This window comes from Malania oleifera, chromosome 1 (assembly GCF_029873635.1).
Source record: "Malania oleifera isolate guangnan ecotype guangnan chromosome 1, ASM2987363v1, whole genome shotgun sequence".
NCBI classification, from domain to species: Eukaryota; Viridiplantae; Streptophyta; class Magnoliopsida; order Santalales; family Ximeniaceae; genus Malania; species Malania oleifera.
Window position 1 is genome coordinate 40,727,694 of NC_080417.1, and position 24,293 is coordinate 40,751,986.

The following is a 24,293-nucleotide window of genomic DNA, read 5'->3' on the forward strand; positions in this document are numbered from 1 at the left end:
GTATTATATTTAAAAGTATGATCCAATAGAAAGTTTGTATTTTAAATGGCAGAGGTGTGAATTAAGATTTGTATTTATATTCAATTATTATCTCAACTATAGTTTAATTAATAGATATGTTATTTATGTAAAACTCATTTGCAACACACTGGTGATAACTTATCCCATCTTACTAAGAGGTGTCTCACCCCAGAAATTCAGACATTTCAGGAATTCCATACCGACGTGCGGAGCGAGCTCCGAGATAGAGGGGACTTTAGTACTGCCCTAGCTGCAGGGTAAGTGTTATATTGGGAGTTGTATTTTGAGTGATCCCTAGGAGTTTCTTGTGGATTTTTAGGATATGTACATGTGTATTTTTTGGAAATACAGAAACTCCAAAATTATAAATAAGGTTTTAAGTATTTTTATGTTTTCCGCTGCATAGATGGTATGTTTTATGAATAGGTATCCTCAATATCCCTTTGGGTCCGAGAGGTTATAGTAAATATTATTATGGATATCAAAGTAATATTATATTGTTGTAGAACATATACAAAAAAAAAAAAAATGGTAATAATTTGGGGTTGTTTTAAGTTTGGTATCAGAGCCTAGGTTGCTAGGTTCTGTAGAGTTTAGTGCACAGCGGAAAACAATACCGAAGTATAGGAATAGATCTTGAAGAGGGTAGGAAATGGATAGATCAGGATTTTAGTGGATCAATATGGGAAGTTAAGAGGAGAATTTTGGGTTTTGTCTCACAGTCTGGAGGCAGAATTTCTGTGGTGGTTTCTGTGTTTTTCCTAAGGTGACGATTTCAGGAAAACCATGGAAAACTATTGCTAGGTTTTTTTTTTCTAAATTGTAGGACTAAATCTTAAATTGAGAATAAGGATGTTAGGTTAATAATGATATGAGCTTCTTAGTTAGATAAATGTATTAGTTATATTATGAAAATAGGGTCCTCAGACTATGTTTATTCTCTTTTCAAGATGGACACTGGGAATAGCAGTGCTTATGCCTAGAGGTGAGCATAATTCTGGGAAATTCGAATTAACCGATCAAAATTGGTTGATTCGGTTCGGTTAAAAAAACCAATTCGGTTAGTTTGGTTATGCCTTCCAACATTTCGGTGAATCGGGTTTCAATTCGATGAATAGAAAATATTAATTCAGTTAACCGATTAACCGATTTAATATGGATACTCAAACCAAAGCTTGGTGAAGAACCACCTGTTTTTTCCGGTCTTGAATCTCTCCTCGAGCTTGGCCTTGGTTTCTTTGGTGGCAGTGACCTTCTTGTCACAGGACTGAAGGGTTTCAAGCATGACAATGTCCTTGAGATAGACGTCGAGGGATTACTGCGTGGGCATAACGTGGTTGTAGTTCACCAGCTTCATGAAGGCCTTCACAGAATCATGCGGGACATCTTCGCGGTCTTCTTCATGGAGTCCTTGCAGTCTGTAGATCACCTTCTTCGGGTACTTGGCTATCCTAGGAGCCAAACAGTGCCCATATGGACGGTCACAGGTGCCATCGTTGAACAATCGGATGATCGCTGCTTTGTAGCCGGCGTAGCGGTCTTGGAGGAGGACCACCACCTTGTTTGGCTTTAGAAACTTCACCATTCTCTCCCTCCCTCCCTCTCTCTCTCTCTCTCTCTCTGAGTAAAACCCTAAGCAACTCAACGATCTCAATTCAAATTTTGGGTCCCAAATGAAAGAACCCACCAGCTTAGAAGAAGAATTTGAGTTGGTAATCGAGTCCACAACTCCGTAGCTGAATTGGAAGCGTGTTATGTAGATGAAGGGTCTGTACTCCGGTGCTAGCCCCTCGTGCCCCATCTCTCTCTCTCTCTCTCTCTCTCTGAGTTTAAGAAATGGAGATGACTTTGTGCTTCAATCAGCTCGTACCATTGGTTTTGGTTTTCTTCCTTCTATTTTCCTTCTCTCTCACTGTCAGATCTTCTAGCAATGGAAGTATAGAGAAGGAAAAAACATTAGCCATGATAAAACCTGATGGATTATTGGGTAACTACACGGATGAGATAAAGAAAGTTATTTTTTATTCTAGCTTTGAAATTATCAAGGAAATTACAGTTCAACTTGATGAGGATAGTGTTGCAAGCTTTTATGCCAAGATTTCTTTGAAGAGCTTCTTTCCAAGCCTTATCAAATACATGAACCTGCCTTTCGGTTAAATTCAGTTAACTGAATTACTCAAAAAAAATTCGGTTAGGTTCGGTTCAGTTTGGCCCAACGGTTCAGTTAGTTCGGTTAACAGTATTCTTTAACCAAAAATTTTGGTTAATTCGGTTAATTAACTGAATTTGGTCGAACCGACCGTTTGCTCACCCCTACTTATGCCAGTGGTGATAATGGTGCAAGGCCCTCTAGTATGGGCGGTAGTGATTCAGATGCAGTCCTGCGTAGTGTAGCTCAGCAGGTTATGGCTGAGATAGCATGGACTTCTAAGGAGCAGGGAGGCACATTAGTGGACCAGGGCTACACTATGGAATAGTTCACCAGGATGAATCCTCCGGTATTTTCAGGGAGTGTGGACCTGATGGCGGTAGAGAATTGGGTACAAGAAATGGAAAAGATACTGACTGTACTACGCTGCACTGATGGACAGAGAGTATTGTATGCCATCTTCAGACTGACAGGGGAGGCTGAGCGTTGGTGGTCTACTGTGAGACTCCTAGAGGAGTAGAGACCAGTACATACAGCCATAACCTGAAGCTAGCTTAAAGAAATATTTTTTGACCGATATTTCCCTACCACCACTAGAGAAGCTAAAGTGGAGGAATTCTTGAACCAGACCCAGGGGCATTTGACAATACAGTAGTATGTGGCAAAATTTATTGAACAAACCCGCTTTGCCCTGTACATAGTCCCGAATAAGGCAAAGAAGGCAAGGAAATTTAAAAGAGGCTTGAGGCAAGAAATTTATGAGCAGGTGGTAGTTTTTAAAGTGCAAGATTTTGCAGAACTGGTGGATAGAGCCGCCGTGGAGGAGTCGAGCAGGAAGAGGGGTGCTGAGGGGCAGGTCCAGAGGAAGTGACCCACACCCCCTAGATTTTAAGTAGGTCCTAACTAGGGCCTATGGAGGAGAGGTGGATACAGCGGGGGGACAAAGGCAGGAGATGGGGAACCGCGAGTTTTAGGGCAAGATTTATCCTATTTGTCTTAGATGCGGCAGGAGGCACGTGGGAGAATGTCTTGTGGGAGAGAATGTTTGCTATCGGTGTGGGAGACCTGGACACATTGCGTAGGCGTGTCATGGGCCATTGAACAACACACCAGCACCTAGACAATTTTGGGGAAACATTGAGGCACCCTGAGGCAGCCAGCAGAGGAATCACATGCAGGCGTGGGTCTACGCACTAACACCAGGAGATGCTAAGGTGGCTGGCGATGTGGTGACAGGTACTGTTAATATGCTTTCAATTAAATCTATTGTTTTATTTGATTCAGGGGCCACACACTCTTTCATGTCTATGGGGTACATCAAATTATATGGGGTAGAAACTCAGTTGTTAGACACCGAATTATCAGTAGCCACACCAATAAGATCAGTAATGAGGTGTCAAAGGGTACTTAAAGGGTGTCCAATAGATATTCAAGGGAGAGTATTACCAGCTAACTTTGTAGTGTTAGACATGCATGGGTTTGATATGATTTTGGGAATGGATTGGCTAGCTTCTAATTATGTCAACATCAACTGTCACCAGAAAGAGGTCATATTCAGACCTCCTGGAGAGCACGAGTTCAGATTTTTGGGGTCGCGTATGCGTTCTTCACCTAAGCTAGTGTCAGTCATTCAAGTGAGGAGGCTACTCCTGGACGAATTTTAGGGGTATATAGACTATGTAAAGGTAGTGCCATAGAAAGAATTGAAACTTATCGATATTCTAGTTATGAATGATATTTTTAGATGTCTTTTCAGAGGAATTATCGAGTTTACTTCCTGACTGTGAGATTGAATTTGCTGTTGATTTGCTTCCAGGGATGGCACCGATTTCTAATTCCCTTACAAAATGGCTCCAGTCGAATTGAAAGAACTAAAAAATCAGTTGCAGGAATTATTAGACAAAGGATTTATCAGGCCTAGTGTGTCTCCCTGAGGAGCGCAAGTTTTATTTATAAAGAAGAAAGAAGGGACAATGAGGATGTGCATTGATTATGGGGAGAAAAGTAAAATGAAAGTTAAGAATAAGTATCCTCTTCCCCATATTGATGACTTATTTGATCAGCTCCAAGGAACCTAGGTCTACTCCAAGATTGATCTTAGGTCAGGATACCATTAGGTAAAAATTAAAGCATAGGACATTCTGAAGACAGCTTTCCAAACCAGGCATGGCCATTATGAATTCTTGGTTATGCCTTTCGGATTTACCAATGCACCAGCGGCATTTATAGATTTAATGAACAGATTTTTCCATGAATATCTGGACCAGTTTATAGTGGTTTTCATTGATGATATCCTGGTATATTCAAAGAGTTTTGAGGGGCATGAAGATCATCTGAGGATGGTGCTACAGGTGTTGAGGGAAAAGAAGTTGTACACTAAGTTCAAGAAACGTAAATTATGGCTAAAGAAGGTTACATTGCTTGGACATATGATCTTCGAGGATGGTATTTTGGTAGATCCAAGAAAAATAGAAGTGGTAGTAGACTGGGTGAGACCGAGGAATGTTTAGGAGATCAAAAGTTTTCTGGGTTTGGCAAGATACTACCGGCGGTTGGTGGAGGGTTTTTCCAGATTATCGAGTCCTCTGACACGACTCACAAGGAAAATTTGAAGTTTGAGTGGACCGATGAATGTGAGCAGAGCATTCAAGAGTTGAAGCAACGACTCGTCACTGCACCAATTTTGACTATTCCATCAAGGGATAGTGGATTTGTGATCTACAGTCACGCATCTCTGAGAGGACTTGGGTGTGTATTGATGCAACAAAGAAAAGTTGTGGCATACGCTTCTAGGCAACTCAAAGAATATGAAAAGAACTACCCGAAGCATGATTTGGAGTTGGTTGCAATGGGGTATGCATTAAAAATCTGGAGGCATTATTTGTATGGTGGAAAATGCGAAATATTTACAGATCATAAAAGTTTGAAGTGTTTCTTCACACAGAAGGAGTTGAATATAAGGCAGAGGAGATAGTTGGGGTTAATTAAAGATTACGAATGTACCATCAGTTACCACCCAAGGAAAGCAAATGTGGTAATTGATGTCTTAAGTCAGAAATCAAGGGGTGTCTTAATGTTAGCAGTGGTAATGCAGCATTAGATCATAATGGACTTAGAAAATTTTGGTGTAGAGCTAGTAAAGGGAGATTATCAGCCATTTATTGCTAGTCTAATACTTTAGTTGACTTTGTTAGAGAAAAATAAGATTGCACAGATGCAGGACACAAAATTAGTAAAGATCAGAGATAAAGTACAGAGTGGACAAGGGGCCGATTTTACTATTTCTGATGATGGTGCCTTGAGATTTCATACCAGAATGTGTGTACCTGATGATGTTGAAATTAAAAAGATAATTTTTGGAGGAGGTGCATCGTTCTCTGTATATGGTACATCCATGAAGCACGAAAATGTACAGAGATTTGTGAGAATCCTTCTGGTGGAGTAATATGAAAAGAGAAATAGTCCAATATGTGGAACATTGTTTAACTTGTCAACAGACAAAGGCTGAGCACCAAAGGCCAGTAGGGCCATTGCAACCACATCACTTTCCTGAATGTAAGTGGGAGCACATATCTATGGATTTCATCACAGGGCTACTGTCGGCATTGCATAGACAGGATTCCATTTGGGTAGTCATAGATCGGTTGATGAAGACTACCAATTTCCTTCCCATCATAGTTAACTACTCCATGAGTAGATTGGCAAAATTATACGTACAGGAGATAGTTAGACTACATGGAGTGCCTGTGTCTATCGTTTCTGATTGGGATCCACGTTTCACGTCCCAATTTTGAAAAAGCTAACGGAGCGCGTTGGGATCCCAGTTAACTTTTAGCATGGCTTTTCATCCTCAGACCGATGGACAGACGGAGAAGACGATTCAGATACTGGAGGATATGCTACCAGCCTACGTATTAGATTTTGGTGGTAGTTGGGTCTATATATGCCACTGGTCGAGTTTACTTACAACAAAAGCTACCAAGCCAGTATTGAAATTGTGACAACCCGAATAAAAATGATATTTAAACTAATAAAGAGAAAGGAGAATTATCAGAGGCCTCGTTGACGAAGCCAAATTTCGTTGACGAGGAAATACCAAGAGAGGTTTTTGAGCAGACTGAATTTCGTCGACGAGGAATGGATTTTGTTGACGAAATTATTGAAGGACTCGTTGACGAGATGACATGGCTTGTCGACGAATCCAGCCCTATAAATATCAAAAATCCGGATTTTAACTTCAAAATTAAGCAAACTCTCTCCCTCTCTCTCCTCCCTTCCGCTCCCTCTCCTTCTTTCTAAGATTTTGGGTCGGATTTACACCGGTTTGACAATCTGAAGCCACCACGACGCTCCTGGGGAAGTTCTCTCCAAATCTTCCGGAGCGGATTGTTGGTGGAAGCAAGTTGGAATTCATCCCTGAGTTGAGGTAAGGCTTTTTAAGCCAAATTTGGTCTTGTGGTAGTTATAGGAAATGATATACATGTGAAAATACTGAAGTTTAATACTAGGAGTTTTCATTTTCAAGGTATTGATCAGGAAATCCTACGGGGGTCAGACCAGGATATTTTAAGGGCTTTCTCAATAGCTAGGTAAGGGAATAAATTAAAGCAATTATTTTCCATGCAAATTATTATTATCTATGAGTAAATTTATTTTTAGAAAAGCATACGTTATATCTGTATATTACGAAGGAATTATACATTTGGGAAAATACTGCTAATATGTTGAAATGAATATGTATGAGATGTCCAAAAACTATGATTTTAGAATACAATGTATGGTTTTATACAGTAAATGTGTGGCATGAATATTATTTTTACGTGGAAAATATCAAGATATGACATGTTACAAATAAAATATGTTTTGAGAAATTATGAAAGAATACAGTACATTATGAGGTTGAAAAATACATGATAAATTGATTATTTTCAGAATGATATACATATGTGAAATGATTTCGGCACGAGGCCGTATTTATGTATGATTTCGGCGCGATGCCGTATTTATGAAATTATGAAAGATGCTATATTATCATGTATTATATCTTATCAGATGCCGGATGTTAGTTTAGTTCAGTTCAGGAGCACGGTAACGTAGCTTACAGATCAGATTAGTACTAACCACCCCATGAGGGGGTGAGAGCTGGATAGTTGATGTGGCTTTCAGTAGAGTATGGGCGTCCACCTGACAGTCTGAACCTGGGTGTGGTGGCCCCGTCGTACTTACAGACATTTTTGACTCGGCAGTGGTTAGCCAGCCATTGTTGGGTCCCGCCTTTGGGTTGCACAACCCGTCATGGGGGGGGGATATTACATGACATTAGCTAGCTATTCATCCAGTGTATTTTTTCAGTATTATCAGTTATAACATATGTTTTATGTACGATATGACTTATTAGTAAATATGAAAGTATGTGATTATTCAGTACGATATGATGAACGTTTACAGAAATATGAAATGTATTGTATATGTATAATTGCATTAAATGTTCATGTTGCCACACAGCTATATTGAGTTTATTTTTCCCTTATTGAGAAGTGTCTCACTCCCGAACTAAATTATTTTTTTAGGAGACCCTGAGAAACCGGCGGGTCGTGGCCGTCGTTGATCTTATTGAGTTACCCCACTAGGAGGGTAAGATTTTGATCTAAGATTAGGAATTTTTTTTTTGTACGATCCTAGGATTATTTTGATGTTTTGGAAGTTGTACATAAATACAGTATTTTAATTATATAGTAAATTTTGGTATTATGTTTTATGGTTTGATGATTGAGATTATATACTTACTACTGCTTAGGTTTCCGTTGTGACTGACTAGGAAGAATACCATATTTGAATGGAACAATAGATGTGAGCAGAATTTTCAGGAGCTGAAGTAGAGGTTAGTCACAGCGCCAGTATTAGTCATCCCGTCAAGGGGTGAGGGCTATACTATCTACAGTGATGCGTCCTTGAAAGGACTTGGCTGTGTATTGAAGCAGCATGGCAAGGTGGTGGCGTATGCGTCCAAACAGTTGAAAGAATATGAAAAGAACTACCCTACCCATGATCTTGAGTTGGCTGCAGTGGTACACGCATTGAAAATTTGGACGTATTACCTATACGGCGAGCAGTGCGAGATTTTCTCCGACCACAAAAGTTTAAAGTATTTCTTCACCCAGAAGGAATTGAATATGAGACAAAGAAGGTGGTTAGAGTTAATTAAATATTTTGATTGTACCATCAGTTACCACCTAGGGAAAGAAAATGTGGTAGCTGATGCGTTGAGCAGGAAGACCGCGAGCCCTGCATTGACAGCTATGGAGATCCAGCGTCCGATCATGATGGATCTAGAGAGACTCGGCATTGAATTGATGAAGAGTAATACTCCAGTATGTATCGCCAGCCTAGTGGTACAACCTACCTTGCAAGAAAGAATTAAAGCCGCCTATAAAGAAGACCTAGAATTAGTAGAGGTGATGGAGAAAGTGCAGAGTGGTCAGGGGGAGGAATTCTGCATTTCAGATGATGGTGCTTTACGGTTCCGTTCTAGATTATATGTTCCTGCTGATGCTGACATTAGGAGGACTATTTTAGAGGGTGCTCACAGATCCTTGTATTCGGTTCATCCCGGTAGTAGGAAAATGTACAGGGATCTGCGAGTGTTCTACTGGTGGAGTGGCATGAAGAAGGAAATTGCTGAGTATATAGCTCAGTGTTTGACGTGCCAGCAGGTAAAAGCTAAGCACCAGAGGCCAGTGGGTCAGTTGCAGCCGCTATTTATTTCAGAGTGGAAGTGGGATCATATATCTATGGATTTTTTCTTAGGGCTGTCATCGACATCCTATGACCAGAATGCGATTTGGGTGATAGTAGACCGGTTGACTAAGTCCGTCCATTTTCTTCCTATCAAGATCAGCTATTCCCTTAGCCGTTTAGTGGAGATTTACATTCAGGAGATAGTTCGTTCTCATGGGGTTCCTGTATCTATAGTGTCAAATCGAGACCCGCGATTCACGTCACGATTTTGGAGGAGCGTGCAGGAGGCTCTGAGGTCTCAGTTATCGTTTAGCATGGCATTCCATCCTTAGTCAAACAGACAGACTGAGAGGATGATACAGATATTGGAAGATATGTTTCGTGCATGTGTATTAGATTTTGGGGGTAGCTGGACTCAGTTCATGCCGTTGGTAGAGTTCACGTACAATAACAGTTACCAGTCCAGTATTGGTATGGCACCGTTTGAGGCACTATACGGTAGAAGATGTCGATCTCCTTTGTATTAGGACGAGACGGGTGAGCGGCAAGTTGTGAGATTCAGAAAGAAGGGTAAACTTAGCCCTAGAGTCATCGGTCTGTTTAAGATTTTAGAGAAAGTGGGATCGGTGGCCTACAGGCTAGCTTTGCCACCTACACTATCCAGGATACACGACGTATTCCACGTATCTATGTTGAGGAAATACGTCCCAGATCCTTCTCATATTATCAGCTATGGTGAGTTAAAGCTCAGTGACTCGCTAGTCTATGAGGAGGTACCAATGCAGATTCTAGACCAAAAGGAACGGGAATCAAGTAATAATAAAATTCCTCTGGTAAAGGTTCTATGGAGGAATCATGCAGTAGAAAAGGCTTCATGAGAGCTCGAGGAGCAAATCAGACAGAAATACCCATAATTATTCCAAAAATTCCATATGTAAATAAGAAATGTGAGTAAATATGTAATGTTGCTCGTGCAGGTACATGTAATGTTTTAGGTAGTATGTGGTACTTTAGTTTTGGGGGAAATTTTTTTTCTTTTGGTATATGTAATCTCCCAAGACTTGGAATGTAACCACGGTATTCCTCCACCATAAGTGAGGGTGCATAAAAAAATAAGTAGACCATTTTTCCTAATAAGGCATGATGAATTATATGAATAGTATATTTTGAGGACGAAATTTTATAAGCAGGGGAGAATGTGACAACTCGAATAAAAATGACATTTAAAATAATAAAGAGAAAGGAGAATTATCAGAGGCCTCATCGACGAACACAGCGGATTCGTCGAAGAGTGCATAAGAGGGCCTCGTCAACGAAGCCAAATTTCGTCGACGAGGAAATACCGAGAGAGGTTTTTGAGCAGACTGAATTTCCTCGATGAGGAATGGATTTCGTCAACGAAATTATTGAAGGAATCGTCGACGAGATGACGTGGCTCATCGATGAATCCAGCCCTATAAATATCAAAAATTCAGATTTTAACTTCAAAATTAAGCAAACTCTCTCCCTCTCTCTCCTCCCTTTCTCTCCCTCTCCTTCTTTCTTCTATTTTGGGCCGAATTTACACCTATTCGAAAATCTGAAGCCACCACAACACTCCTGGGGAAGTTCTCTCCAAATCAGCCAGAGCGGATTGTTGGTGGAAGCAAGTTGGAATTCATCCCTGAGTTGAGGTAAGGCTTTTTAAGCCAAATTTGGTCTTGCAGTAGTTATAGGAAATGATATACACGTGAAAATACGGAAGTTTAATACTGGGAGTTTTCATTTTCAGGGTATTAATCAGGAAATCCTACGGGGGTTAGACCAGGATATTTTTTGGGCTTTCTCAGAAGCCAGGTAAGGGAATAAACTAAAACAATCATTTTCCATACAAATTATTATTATTTATGAGTAAATTTATTTTTAGAAAAGCATACGTTATATCTGTATATTACGAAGGAATTATACATTTGGGAAAATACTGCTAATATGTTGAAATGAATATGTATGAGATGTCCAAAAACTATGATTTTAGAATACAATGTATGGTTTTATACAGCAAATGTGTGGCATGAATATTATTTTTACGTCGAAAATATCATGATATGACATGTTACGAATGAAATATGTTTTGAGAAATTATGAAAGAATACAGTACATTATGAGGTTGAAAAATACATGATAAATTGATTATTTTCAGAATGATATACATATATGAAATGAGGCCGTATTTATGTATGATTTCAGCGCAAGGCCATATTTATGTATGATTTTGGCGCGAGACCATATTTATGTATGATTTCGGTGTGAGGCCATATTTATGAAACAATCGACACAAGGCCGTATTTATGAAATTATGAAAGATGCTATATTATCCTGTATTATATTTTATCAGAACTCGGATGTTAGTTTAGTTCAATTCAGGAGCACGGTACCGTAGCTTACAGATCAGATGTTTATGATTAGATTAGCGCTAACCACCCCACGAGGGGGTGGGAGATAGATAGTCGATGTAGCTTTCAATAGAGTGTGGACGTCCACCTGGCAGTCCAGACTAGGGTGTGGCGGGCCCATCGTACTTACAGACATTTTTGACTCGGCAGTGGTCGGCCAACCATTGTCGAGTCCCACCTTCGGGCTACACAACCCATCATGGGGAGTAATACATGACATTAGCTAGCTATTCATCATAGGTATGTTTTTAGTATTATTAGTTATAACAGATGGTTTATGTACGATATGACTTATTAGCAAATATGAAAGTATGTGATTATTCAGTGCTATATGATGAACGTTTACAGAAATATGAAATGTACTGTATGTGTACAATTGCATTAAATGTTCATGTTGCCACACAGCTATATTTAGTTTATTTTCCCTTACTGAGAAGTGTCTCACTCCCAAACTAAATTAATTTTTCAGGAGAACCTGAAAGACCGGCGGGTCATTGCCACCGTTGATCTTATTGAGTTACCCCACTAGGAGGGAATATTTTGATCTAGGATCAGGAAATTTTTGTTGTACGATCCTAGGGTTATTTTAATTTTTTGGAAGTTGTACATAAATACAGTATTTTAATGATATAGTATACTCTAGTATTATGTTTTATGGTTGGATGATTGAGATTTTATACTTACTGCTGCTTAGGTTTCCGCTGCGATTGACAGGTGTCTCCATTACCCATGGGTTCAGGTCGACTTTTCTATCTATTATATTACATTTATATTAAGATTTTGAGGTCATTACAGAAATGGCCCCGTATGAGGCGATGTATGGCCAAAAGTGTATATCTTCGTTATACTGAGATGAAATTGGTGAAAGATAAATTTTGGGGCTGGAGTTGGTCTAGCAGACTTATGATAAAGTCAAGCTTATCAGAGATAGGATCAGAACAATACAGAGTTAGCAGAAGAGTTATGAAGATACTCGCCGATGAGAGTTGGAGATTAATGCAAGGGACCATGTGTTTCTGAAAGCTGCACCGATGAAAGGGATTATGAGATTTGGAAAGAAGGGTAAGTTAAACCCTAAGTATATTGGGTCATTTGAGATACGAGAAAGGATTGGCTTAGTTGCCTACCGATTAGTGTTGCCCCTAGCTTTGTCCCAAATTCACAACGTATTGCGTCTATGTTGAGGAAGTACATCCCAGATCCGTCCCACATGATTAGTTATGAGGCACTGGAGCTAGGTGGTACCTTATCCTACGATGAAGTGCCCGTTCAGATTTTAGATTATAAGATACAAGAGCTACGCACAATGAGGATTCCACTGGTAAAGGTATTACGACGCAATCATGTAGTTGAGGAAGCTTCATGAGAACTAGAGGAACTAATGTGCTAGAGATATCCACATCTATTCAGTAGAGCTCAGAGCTGAGCTAGTAAAAGAAAAACTAAATGATAGTGTGCATACTTTGACTTGTATAGTGTAGGGTAGGATAGATAGTGTTTTTGGTTTTAGATTATGAATGATTTTGGGAGATTTTTCTTTGAATGATTGTAATCTCCCAGAATCTTCCCTTGTAACCACCGTATTCCTCAACCATAAGTGAGGGTAATTAATAAAATTGTAATTTTTTCCTTTAAAAATTGGAAATGTGATAGATAACAAATTTCGAGGATGAAATTTTGTAAGGAGGGGAGAATGTATAGACCCAAAAAATTTAATTTATGAGAAAATAAGGAAAAAGGAAGAGAAAAGGGCAAAAAAAAAAAAAGAAGGAAGAAAAATGTGTACGGGCATCAGTAGGGACTCGTCGACGAGTGCCCTGCGCTTGTCGACAAGGAGATCCAGAGAGAATGAATTTCAGACCATTAAGGGTTCGTTGACGAACCCATTATTTTCATCAATGAACATCCTTCCTTGACTCGTCGACGAGTACACGTGTCTCGTCGATGAGTACACGTGGCTAGCAGTCTATATATAGGCTTAAAATCATTTTTCAGCAACGAAATTTCTCTCCTTCACTCTCTCTCTCTAGGTTTTGGCCAAACCCCCTTCTCTCTTCTATTTCAGCTTTTTTTTAGCCCGATTTGGTGAGCAGGAACCACCACTAGGATCTAGAGATGATTCTTTACAAGTTAATCGGAGCAGATTGTTGATTTGGGGTACTTGGGGCACCACTCCAAAATCAGGGTAAGGAAACTATTTTTGAGTTTTGTTAATTATTTAAGGACTATGGGCTAAGGGATGTTAAATAGAGAATGTTTTGGGGTTAATTTAATTGGATTAAGATTTATGAATATAGGGGTTTTGCGCATACGCCGTAGGCGCAAATTAGGATCCCTGCGGGCTTATTTTCAAGAATTGGGTAAGGGGATAAGTTATACCAGTTTGTTTTAGAAATTTTATTGGTTAAATTACAGTATTTAATCATGGGATATCAGTATATGATTTTTCTGGATATTACATGATATGAATTTACGAGTATGGAAATTTATGGCTTTTCACATTTTATGTATATTTGGGAAAATTCAGAAACTTGGGTTTAAGAAAAACCCTATAGTTGATATATATTATTTTCATATAGCTGGAAATATGATTTTCCCATACAGTAGTAAAATACAATTTTCCCATACATATTATAGTATTCAGAGTATTACGCAAATTGTGTGGCATGAGAAATACTAATTTTAATATAGAATTTTAATTCAGAATTTTATACAGCTTTTACAAAACCATGATATTATAGTTTTTACAGAACCATGATGTTACAGCTTGTTGGCTTTTTGAATCCAATCTCTATTTTGATGTTGACAAACACATATGTTACTTATGTGTGCATTCTAGTGACTGAACAGGTTATAATTCAACACACACATAAGGGGAAGTGGAATATAGGAGGAAATTCAAGTTTATCATCATTCTAGCGCGTTCCATGAAGGCTTGAAGAGCAAAAGGAAGAAGAAGACATTTGTTTATCTCATTTGTAATGCATTTATTTTTTATTCTGGTCTGTAATATTGCATGCATTTGCATGATATATTTGGATGTTCAGTAATGTCGTAGTTAGATCGTAGGTTAATCAAATGACCGTAGGAAAGACTTCGGTCGACCGACACTAGGATTTTAGGGTAAATTAAAATGCCTAGATCATAGTCTAACCCTAAGACCCTTAGCCCTTTGCACAAAATGTCATAACTTATTCACACATGGTTGAATAGGTTCAAGAGACCAAATAGGACATTTTTGTGAGGTTTCGAGCAATCGAACCTAGGCAAGCCAAATCGTCTCATACGACCGAACTACTATTCGGTCAAATAGAAAGTTTATCTTTTAAATAGCAGAGGTGTGATTTAATATTTGTATTTATATTCAATTATTATCTCAGCTATAGTTTAATTAATAGATATGTTATTTATGTAAAACTCATTTGTCACACACTGGTGATAACTTATCCCATCTTACTGAGAGGTGTCTCACCCCAGAAATTCAAACAGTTCAGGAATTCCAGACCAACGTGCTGAGTGAGCTCCGAGATAGAGGGGACTTTAGTACTGCCCTAGCAGCAGGGTAAGTGTTATATTGGGAGTTGTATTTTGAGTGATCCCTAGGAGTTTCTTGTGGATTTTTAGGAGATGTACATGTGTATTTTTGGGAAATACAGAAACTCTGGAATTGTAAATAAGATTTAAGTATTTTTTATGTTTTCCGCTGCATAGATGGTATGTTTTATGAATAGGTCCTCGGTACCACTTTGGGTTTGAGAGGTTATAGTAAATATTATTATGGATATCAAAGTAATATTATATTGTTGCATAATATATACAGAAAAAAAAATGATAATAATTTGGGGTCGTTTCAAGTTTGGTATCAGAGCCTAAGTTGCTAGGTTCTATAGACTTTAGTGTACAGCGGAAAATAGTACCAGAGTATAGGAATAGATCTTGAACCCAGAAATCTAGACTGACGTGTGGATTGCCCTAACTGCAAGGTAAGTGTTATATTAGGAGTTGTATTTTAAGTGATCCTTAGGAGTTTCATGTGGATTTTTGGGAGATGTACGCGTGTACGCGTGAATTTTTGGGAAATACAGAAACTCCGGTATTGTAAATAAGATTTAAGTATCTTTTATTTTTTCCGCTGCATAGATGGTATGTTTTATGAATAGGTGTCCTCGGTACCACTTTGAGTTTGAGAGGTTATAGTAAATATTATTATGGACATTAGAGTAATATTATATTGTTGCATAATTTATATAGAAAAAAAAATAGTAATAATTTGGGGTCGTTTCAAGTTTGGTATCAGAGCCTAGGTTGTTAGGTTCTATAGACTTTAGTGCACGGTGAAAAATAGTACCAGAGTATAGGAATAGATCTTGAACCCAGAAATCTAGACTGACGTGTGGACTGCCCTAACTGCAAGGTAAGTGTTATATTAGGAGTTGTATTTTAAGTCATCCTTAGGAGTTTCATGTGGATTTTTGGGAGATGTACGCGAGTATTTTTGGGAAATACAAAAACTCTGGTATTGTATATAAGATTTAAGTATTTTTTATTTTTTCTGCTGCACAGATGGTATGTTTTATGAATAGGTGTCCTCGGTACCACTTTGAGTTTGAGAGGTTATAGTAAATATTATTATGGACATCAGAGTAATATTATATTGTTGCATAATATATATAGAAAAAAAAATAGTAATAATTTGGGGTCGTTTCAAGTTTGGTATCAGAGCCTAGGTTGCTAGGTTCTATAGACTTTAGTGCACGGCGGAAAATAGTACCAGAGTATAGGAATAGATCTTGAACCCAGAAATCTAGACTGACGTGCGGACTGCCCTAACTGCAAGTAAGTGTTATATTAGGAGTTGTATTTTAAGTCATCTTTAGGAGTTTCATGTGGATTTTTGGGAGATGTACGTGTGTATTTTTGGGAAATACAGAAACTCTGGTATTGTCTATAAGTTTTAAGTACTTTTTATTTTTTCCGCTACATAGATGGTATGTTTTATAAACAGGTACCCTCGGTACCACTTTGGGTCCGAGAGGTTATAGTAAATATTATTATAGATATCAGAGTAATATTGTATTGTTGTAGAATATTTATAGAAAAAAAATGGTCATAATTTGGGGTCGTTTCACCCAAACATCAGAATGTATGTAATTAAGAATACCTTTCGTCTTATGAATAGCTAATTTAAATTGCGCCCTATTTTGTTTTCTAAGAACACAAAATTTGCAAAAATTCAGCTTACATGTTTTCATACCTTTCAAGAGTTTCCTTTTGTTAAATTCTTTCATACCATGTTCACCTATATGCCCAAGCCGCATATGCCATAAAAAAATTTCATCAAATTCAGAATCCACAATTGCAGCTCCACCTACAACAGTAGTTCCTTGCAATATATAAATATTTCCATCTAACTTTTTCCCATTCATCACCGTCAGAATACCATTGCACACTTTCATAATCCCACCTTCGGACTTATAATTGAATCCATTACAATCCAAAGTGCCAAGTGAAATGAGGCACTTCCATAGGTCCGATATGTGTCTTACATTATTCAAGGTTCTCACAACACCATTAAACATTTTAATTCTAACACTTCCAATGCCAATGATTTTACAAGAGACATCACTGCCCATAAGAACTAAACTTGAATTTACCAACCTGTAGGTGCCGAACCACTCCTTATTTGGAGTTATATGGCAAGAACATGCTGAGTCTAAGATCCATGAGTCTTTGAGGCGATCCAACCCCCATGAAACTGAAAGCACATCACCATCTTTATAAACTAAATTTTCTTCTTGAACTACATTTACTGATTTTGAAGTTCCTTCATACTTTTTAGCATTTCCTTTCTTCCAATCTGGACACTTCGGTTTAATGTGCCCCTTTTTTCCACACTTATAACATCGGATATACTTTTTCTTCTTGGATTGATTTCAGGATTTTTGAATCGATCCATTTCTGAATTTTCCTCTCCCATGATCATAGTTACCTTTCACCAAAAGTCCTTCTCCGTGTGAATTTTCATTGCAAATTTTTAACCTTTGATGAAACCCCAACAAAGCACTTGTCACCTCTTCCAAGTTTAGGGTCTCTTTCCCTCATGTAAGTGTAGTAACTAGGTTCTCATATGTGTGAGTAGCTGGCAAGGAATTCAGTAGCATCAACGCCTTATCATCCTCTTCAAATTTTACATCAACCCGCATTAAATCACTTATGATTTGATTAAATGCGTTGAAGTGTTGATTCAAATTTGAACCATCCACCATTTTAAGCCAATAAAGATGCTGCTTAAGAAATAATTTGTTAGTAAGGGATTTGGACATGTACCAGCTTTCAAGCTTTTTCCAAACAGCCGCAGGAGAATTTTCCACCATTACATGACAGAGCACTTCGTCGACTAAACACAATCGTATTGTTGAAATAGCCTTTGCCTCTAATTCTTCCTAACTAGCCTTATACATACTGTTGATAGTGACAAATACTTGTTGTATTTGGCTATCAAAGGATATGTGCAGGTATATAATTGGTAAATCAAAGTGATGGCACATGAAGGAGAGTATGAAGACCCTGGAGACTATATTTGTGTTGTACATTTAAATTCATTTTATATAATGTTGATCTACAATAGTAATTAGGGAAAATGGTCTGTAATAATCAAATGCACTACATGCATGATATAATAAAGTAAGCTCAATGTGGTCTAAATGTCTACTCTCAAATATTTATGCAAATGTTGCAATCGGTGCGTAAGAGTGTAAATAATATGATCTTTGTGTCAAAATAATGATTTCAATCACAATGCACAAACAAAGATCCTTAGCACACTTTAAATATCTCAAAAAATATTTTTGTACAAATATGAACCTCAAGAGATATTCAAATTTAATTTATAAAACGATTTGATCTTTGTGTTCAATAAGATAAAATCAATCAAAGGATATTTCAACAAAGATCTTTTTGCATATGTACAAATATCTCAACAAAAATTTCTTAAAGTAAATCACACGAGATATTTGAAGATGATTTGAAATATGTTTTAGCAATCAAAAAGCAATGTGAACTCCTTGAGATATTGCAATGAGAATGCAATACTCACAAGGTCAAATGAAGTTTCCCTAAGAAAGACTTATCAATAAAGTCTCCTAGTAAAAACTTAAAGCTTTGCTCCCAAAGAAAGTAATTTCATTGAGGATATTTTCCAACTATGTTTTGATATTCAACGTGTGCCACCATAGGTTAGAAGTTGAGTCTTAAAAACTATTTAAAGTAAGAAAAAAAATCTAGAAACCAATTTGGTAGGAAAATTATATTTTACCCTAAATTAAAAGTGTAAGCCTGTGCATTAGTTTGGCATTGAAAAGGAATTGGATGATTAGAATTCCAGGGAATGTTTAGAAGCTCATATAATTTTTACTCAAACGAATTACAAAGCTATGATGATAATTTTGAAGTGGCTTTTATACATTTGATCTAACAAGAAAATGACTACAGATCCTGGTCTGAGATGTCCTAGTAGGTGCGGTCCTTGATGAGTATGAGTCATCTTTGCAAGTTCTCTATTTAAAGATGAGGCTAACCATTGGCGGTTATCTATTTATTATACACCTAGTTGATTGTTATCAAAAGAAAGTAGTACTTGGAGATCCAAATGGAGTGATGAATTTTTAGATATTCTTCCCAGATGACTTATCGGGGCTACCTCCAAGAGGAGATTGAATTTAATATTGATTTGGCGCTAGGAACGGAGCCTATGTTGACTACTTCATATAGAATGACATTAACTAAACTAAGGCAACCTAGGGTGCAACTAGAAGATTTTCTCGACAAGGAATTTGTTTGACCTCGTATATCATCATAGGTTGCACCTGTGTTATTCACTAAGAAACATAATGGGACCTTGAGGCTGTGCATTAATCATTGGAAGTTGAATCATGTTACATTAAGAATTGGTATCGACTTCCAAGGACTGGTGGATTATTTGATTAATTGGTAAAATCCCAAAATTTTTGAAGATTGATTTTCAATTAAATTATCACCAATTAAGATTTGGGAATTACACATCCCAAAGATAGAATTAAGTACACAGTAAGATCACAATAAGTTTCTAGTGTTACCAATTGGGGTTACCAATGCACTTTGCATTTACATGGAAAGGATGAATCAACTTATTCAACAATACTTGGATCAATTCATTATAATTTTTGTTGATGATTTTTGGGGTATTCAAAGACTCAAGAAGAACATGAACAACATCTGTGATTAATTTTACAAACATTATGAAAGCATTAGTTATATGCTAAACAGGAAATGTGGGTTATGGACAAATAGTACGAAATTTTTGGGTCATGTAATAATCAAAGGATAGTTATCTATTGATTCTTCTAAGGTTATGTTAGTGATAGATCTTTGGAAGACTCGAGATGAAAATTGAAGTTGTTGAGTGTTGGTGCTGAAGTAAGGTGTATTAGGACAAGATGTATAATCCAATGATTTAACTTAGTTACCAATTCTAATAGAGTTGTTCAAAAGATTAACTCAAAACTTGTTAGGTTAATGATGAATTTTACTTAGGGTTGTATTTAACAAATTTCGAGGACGAAATTTTTATAAGGAGGGGAGAATGTAACGCCCCAAAAATAATTATTACAGGGGGATGTAGTGATTTAAAAAAATTAAAAAATTAATTAATTAATTAAATCAATTAAATAATTATTATTAATTAAATATATAATATAATATATTAATTTAATAATATTATATTATATTATATTATAATAATATAAATATACATATGTATCTTTCTCTCAGCTTCAGGAGATTGTATTTCACAATCTCAGGAGCAGCGCCCCCCCCCCCCCCCAGCGTCATCTCTCACTCTCCTTCTCTCTCTTCATCTTCTCTCACTCTCTCCTTGATTTCCTCGGCCAAACAGGCGCCAATCAAAAAATGGAAGATACCTCTGGATTCCATTCTCTGCCACCGACATTTTAACTGAAGTGGATTTGTCGTAGGAGCGATAAAGGCACAACTCCTAGGGTAAGGTAACCTCTCACTCTCTCCTCAATTTATTCTTAAATCTCTAACCAAATTGGCGATCAGACACCACCATAAGGTCCTAGGTTCAATCATTGTCATGTTAACTAGAGCATATTTTTAATTTGGGTTTCCTAGGCACCACTCCAAGGCTAGGGTAGGATAGTGGAATTATATCCGTTAATTATTTTTAAAATTTAATTAGCTATTGGTAGTGTGTGGGCCTAGGAAATATTAAAATAATTATTATTCTAGAATTGAATTGATTGATTTAGGGGAAATGTGAGTTTCAGGGTTTTGAGTTTTGAATGTCGCGGGCATGGGATTGGGTATTTTAGCAGGCCTCTCAATAAGCCAGGTAAGGGGAATAAATTATAACAGTTATTTTGAGAACTACTAGTTGAATTAATACGTGAAAATGAGAATATGATATTTTGCCTAAAATTATTATGATACGAACATCAGATAAATTTGTGTGGCATATGATTTATACTAAATTGTGATGTTTTGGGATTTGAAATATGAGAAATGATGAAATGTGGTAAATAAAATTTTTTTATTGAGAATGATGAATTATGTTATACCAACGTGTATTTTACTGAGAAGTGACGGAATATGAAATATGAATATAGAAATGTTTTCTATGATAAATGAGGAAATATAAAATGATGATATGTTTTATTGAGAAATGTTGAAATACGTGAAATGGAATATATACTGAAATGTGAATACTACAATGTGATTATTGCAATGTGAATACTTAGTTGTGAATACTGGAATGTGAACACTGAAATGTGAATATTGTAACGTGAATACGGCAATGTAAATAATGGAATGCAAATACTGAACTATGAAAATGGAAATGTGGAAATGAGAACCCTAATGGACTGGAGTATTTTTGAAAGCACGGTACCGTTGCTAGTGGGATGATAAGTGCAACCACACGGTCTCGTGGAGAGTGTGGCGTGACAGTCAATTGAGCTAATGAGAAAGGTTGTTTTGCCCCCTGGGTCTGGACCAGGGATAGGCAGGCCAATCGTACTACAGACGAATAGATGGATTTCTTATTTTGATCTAACCAAGTAGGCCAACCGCGGTTTAGATCCATCCTTCGGGCTGCACAACCCTAACCATGGGGGGAAGCATGGCGTGGAGAATATCCTCAGGGTAGCCATGAGTTATGGACGACACATGGACGAGTTACAATGGACACTCATGAGTTAGAATGTGAAATGAAAATGAGAAATGAAAGAGTGTGAGTTTAATTACATAAATAATTAGGGTGAAGTAAAACTCTCTGCCTGAGGGCTTACTAAGTAAAGTGAGGGCTCTGATAAGTATCAGTTGTAGTCGTACCCGAGCTATTTGAGTAAGGTTACAAATGATATCAAAGCAGAGGGGAGCTACATGTATGGGTATGTAATCTCCCATATTCTCGGGAACTTTCGCTGATAAATATGGGTTGCATGTGCATGAATTTGAGAAATGGAATAAAGCTTATAAAAGATTGTGTTTTATATCTATATAATTATGAATACGAATTTGTATATTTTCTCAGATGGTATTATCATGAGTACATTATGATATGACAAAAATCATACTACCACACACTGTAAATAATTTATTCAATCTTACTGAGATGTGTCTCATCCAAATATCTAATATTTTAGGAAACCGGGCCAGACAAGGTTATAGAGCTCCATGATAGAGGGGAGCTAGTACCTTGATAGACAGGGTGAGTATTTTGTTTAGGGATATATGATTTCTAGTATATATTATGGGTTTTTGGGATGGGTTTTTGGGGATGAGTATGGTTATATAAAACTCTCGGTATTGGTATTCTAGATGGTTTGTAAATACTGACTTCCGTTGCTAGGAATGTGTGTATATGGTGAATTGATTACCCTATACCCCACTTCGGCTCGAGTTATGTTTAAATGGTATCAGAATTTTTGACGTGACAGATTTTTTTATTAATATTTATTATTTATTGAAGAGGAAAAAAATTGTATGAAAAATTAGGGCGTCACAAGTGAACATGAACTTATATGCTCGGTTTAAGAGTTACCAACATAATATGCACCAACATTTCAAGAAGATGGGAAATGAAGCTAAACAACACACATTTGATAAGATTTCACATGAAGATTGGGAGCTGGTGTGTCGACATTTTCATGATCCTCACTACTAGGTGATCTGTTTAAATTAGTACTATTTTTTCGTATCAATGTTATATTTTGATTGCTATGCATTAGCATTGATGATTATGATCTCATTAAATCTATTATGTAGGAAATATGTCGAATAAATGCTGATAACCAAAGCAGATTAGATGCGACGCATTGTGGTGGGTCAAGGTTATTTGTGCATCATCTAGGGGTAATTTTTATAAAAACTAACATAGTATTACATTAGAAATGTTATGTTTACACATACAAAGTTGTTAATATATAAGGTTTGATATGATAATGTAGCGTGATCCAGTCAATGGACAACTAGAGAGCAAGTATAGTCTATATCAAAGAACACATCAAAGGAAGTCAGAGGAGTGGTGCAAAGGTGCTCAAAGCAAACATGTTAGTATGTTATAGTTGTAGTTATTTAGTTCATTATTGAATTCAACTAGCTTATAGCATTGTTATTTAATCGTTTTCTTTTTTTTCTAAATGAAAATATGAGAGGATGATATAGACGAGTGATGTAGACGTTTCTGAGGGTTGTCAGCGATCCATAGATGATGAGATCTGTGATCAAGTTATTGGGCATTAACCAAGGGGTTACATGAAAGGTCTTGAGAGTGGATACATAGCCTTAACATCAACATCAATAGATCATACTGCATATCGGCTGAGATTGAGGTGAAAAAGTAAGGTGTAGTCCCAAGAGGGGGGTAAATTGGATTTTAAAACTTTCTTTTAATTCCTATAAGGACTTCTTCTTGGTTAATCAATTTTAGACTTGTTTGTTTAATTTACCAATCACACAAGAACTTAGTTCTTTTAATTCATAATACTATTGCTCAACCAAACAAGTAATCAATTAATCAATTAAACCAAACCAATCAACCACAGTTTGAAAGCAAACAACCAAACCAAGATTAAAATATACAGCATTTTGGGTAATGTAGGAACTTAAGATGATTTGTTTGTTTATATAAGCCCTGTGGATATAAATTTGAACCAAGCCCTATAATGAATGATATTTTATGCTTGCTGATATAAAACCTTGTATTAATGGATTTGCTTCTTCAATATGATGTGCAATATAAAACCAAACACTCTTTCCAAAAGCCTAGACTTTAAATAAACTTTTAGTTAAGGAGTCTTTGGGTTGTTGACCAAACAACGTACTCCCTTTCGGTTTTCGCAAGCCCAGAAACAATTTATACTTCAATTTAATTAATTTCCAAACTTCGTAGTATAAATGATTAAGAATTTAAATCATCCGCGCAATTTATATGTGCTGAAAATAAAGAGTAAGGGAAAGAGAGAGTGAGACCGGGATTTTTAACGAGATTTGAATTATACCCAACCTACATCCTCGCCTTTGGCAAACCACCAAAGGATTCACTAAATATGTCCCTTTATCAGGCGGAACAAACCTTTGCACACTCCTTCAATAGGCTAGAGCCCGCCTCTCCAAACGATGTACCCTCGTTCGGTCACTCTTTCAAATAGGCTAAAGCCTGCCTCTCTAAGAAATATCCCCTTGTTTAGCCAACGATCCAAACAATCCTTGGAATCGTCAATCTACAAAATACAAGTCAAGTAGATGTACAAAGAATTACTCCTCAAAGAGCTGATTACTACAGTTCAAAACTATATACTTCAATAAAATTCACAATACGAAATTCAGATTGAAGCTCTAGAAATTTTTCACCGTATGATTCTTTCTATGGATGAAAGAATTTATAATTGAAG

The 24,293-nt window shown here is 37.0% G+C and overlaps 1 pseudogene; it reads right to left on the reverse strand.

Annotated features, from left to right (window-relative positions):
- Window positions 1-1,171: 1,171 nt before the first annotated feature.
- On the reverse strand, window positions 1,172-1,606 carry LOC131158773 (large ribosomal subunit protein eL27-like; annotated as a pseudogene).
- Between the last annotated feature and the right edge of the window lie 22,687 nt (window positions 1,607-24,293).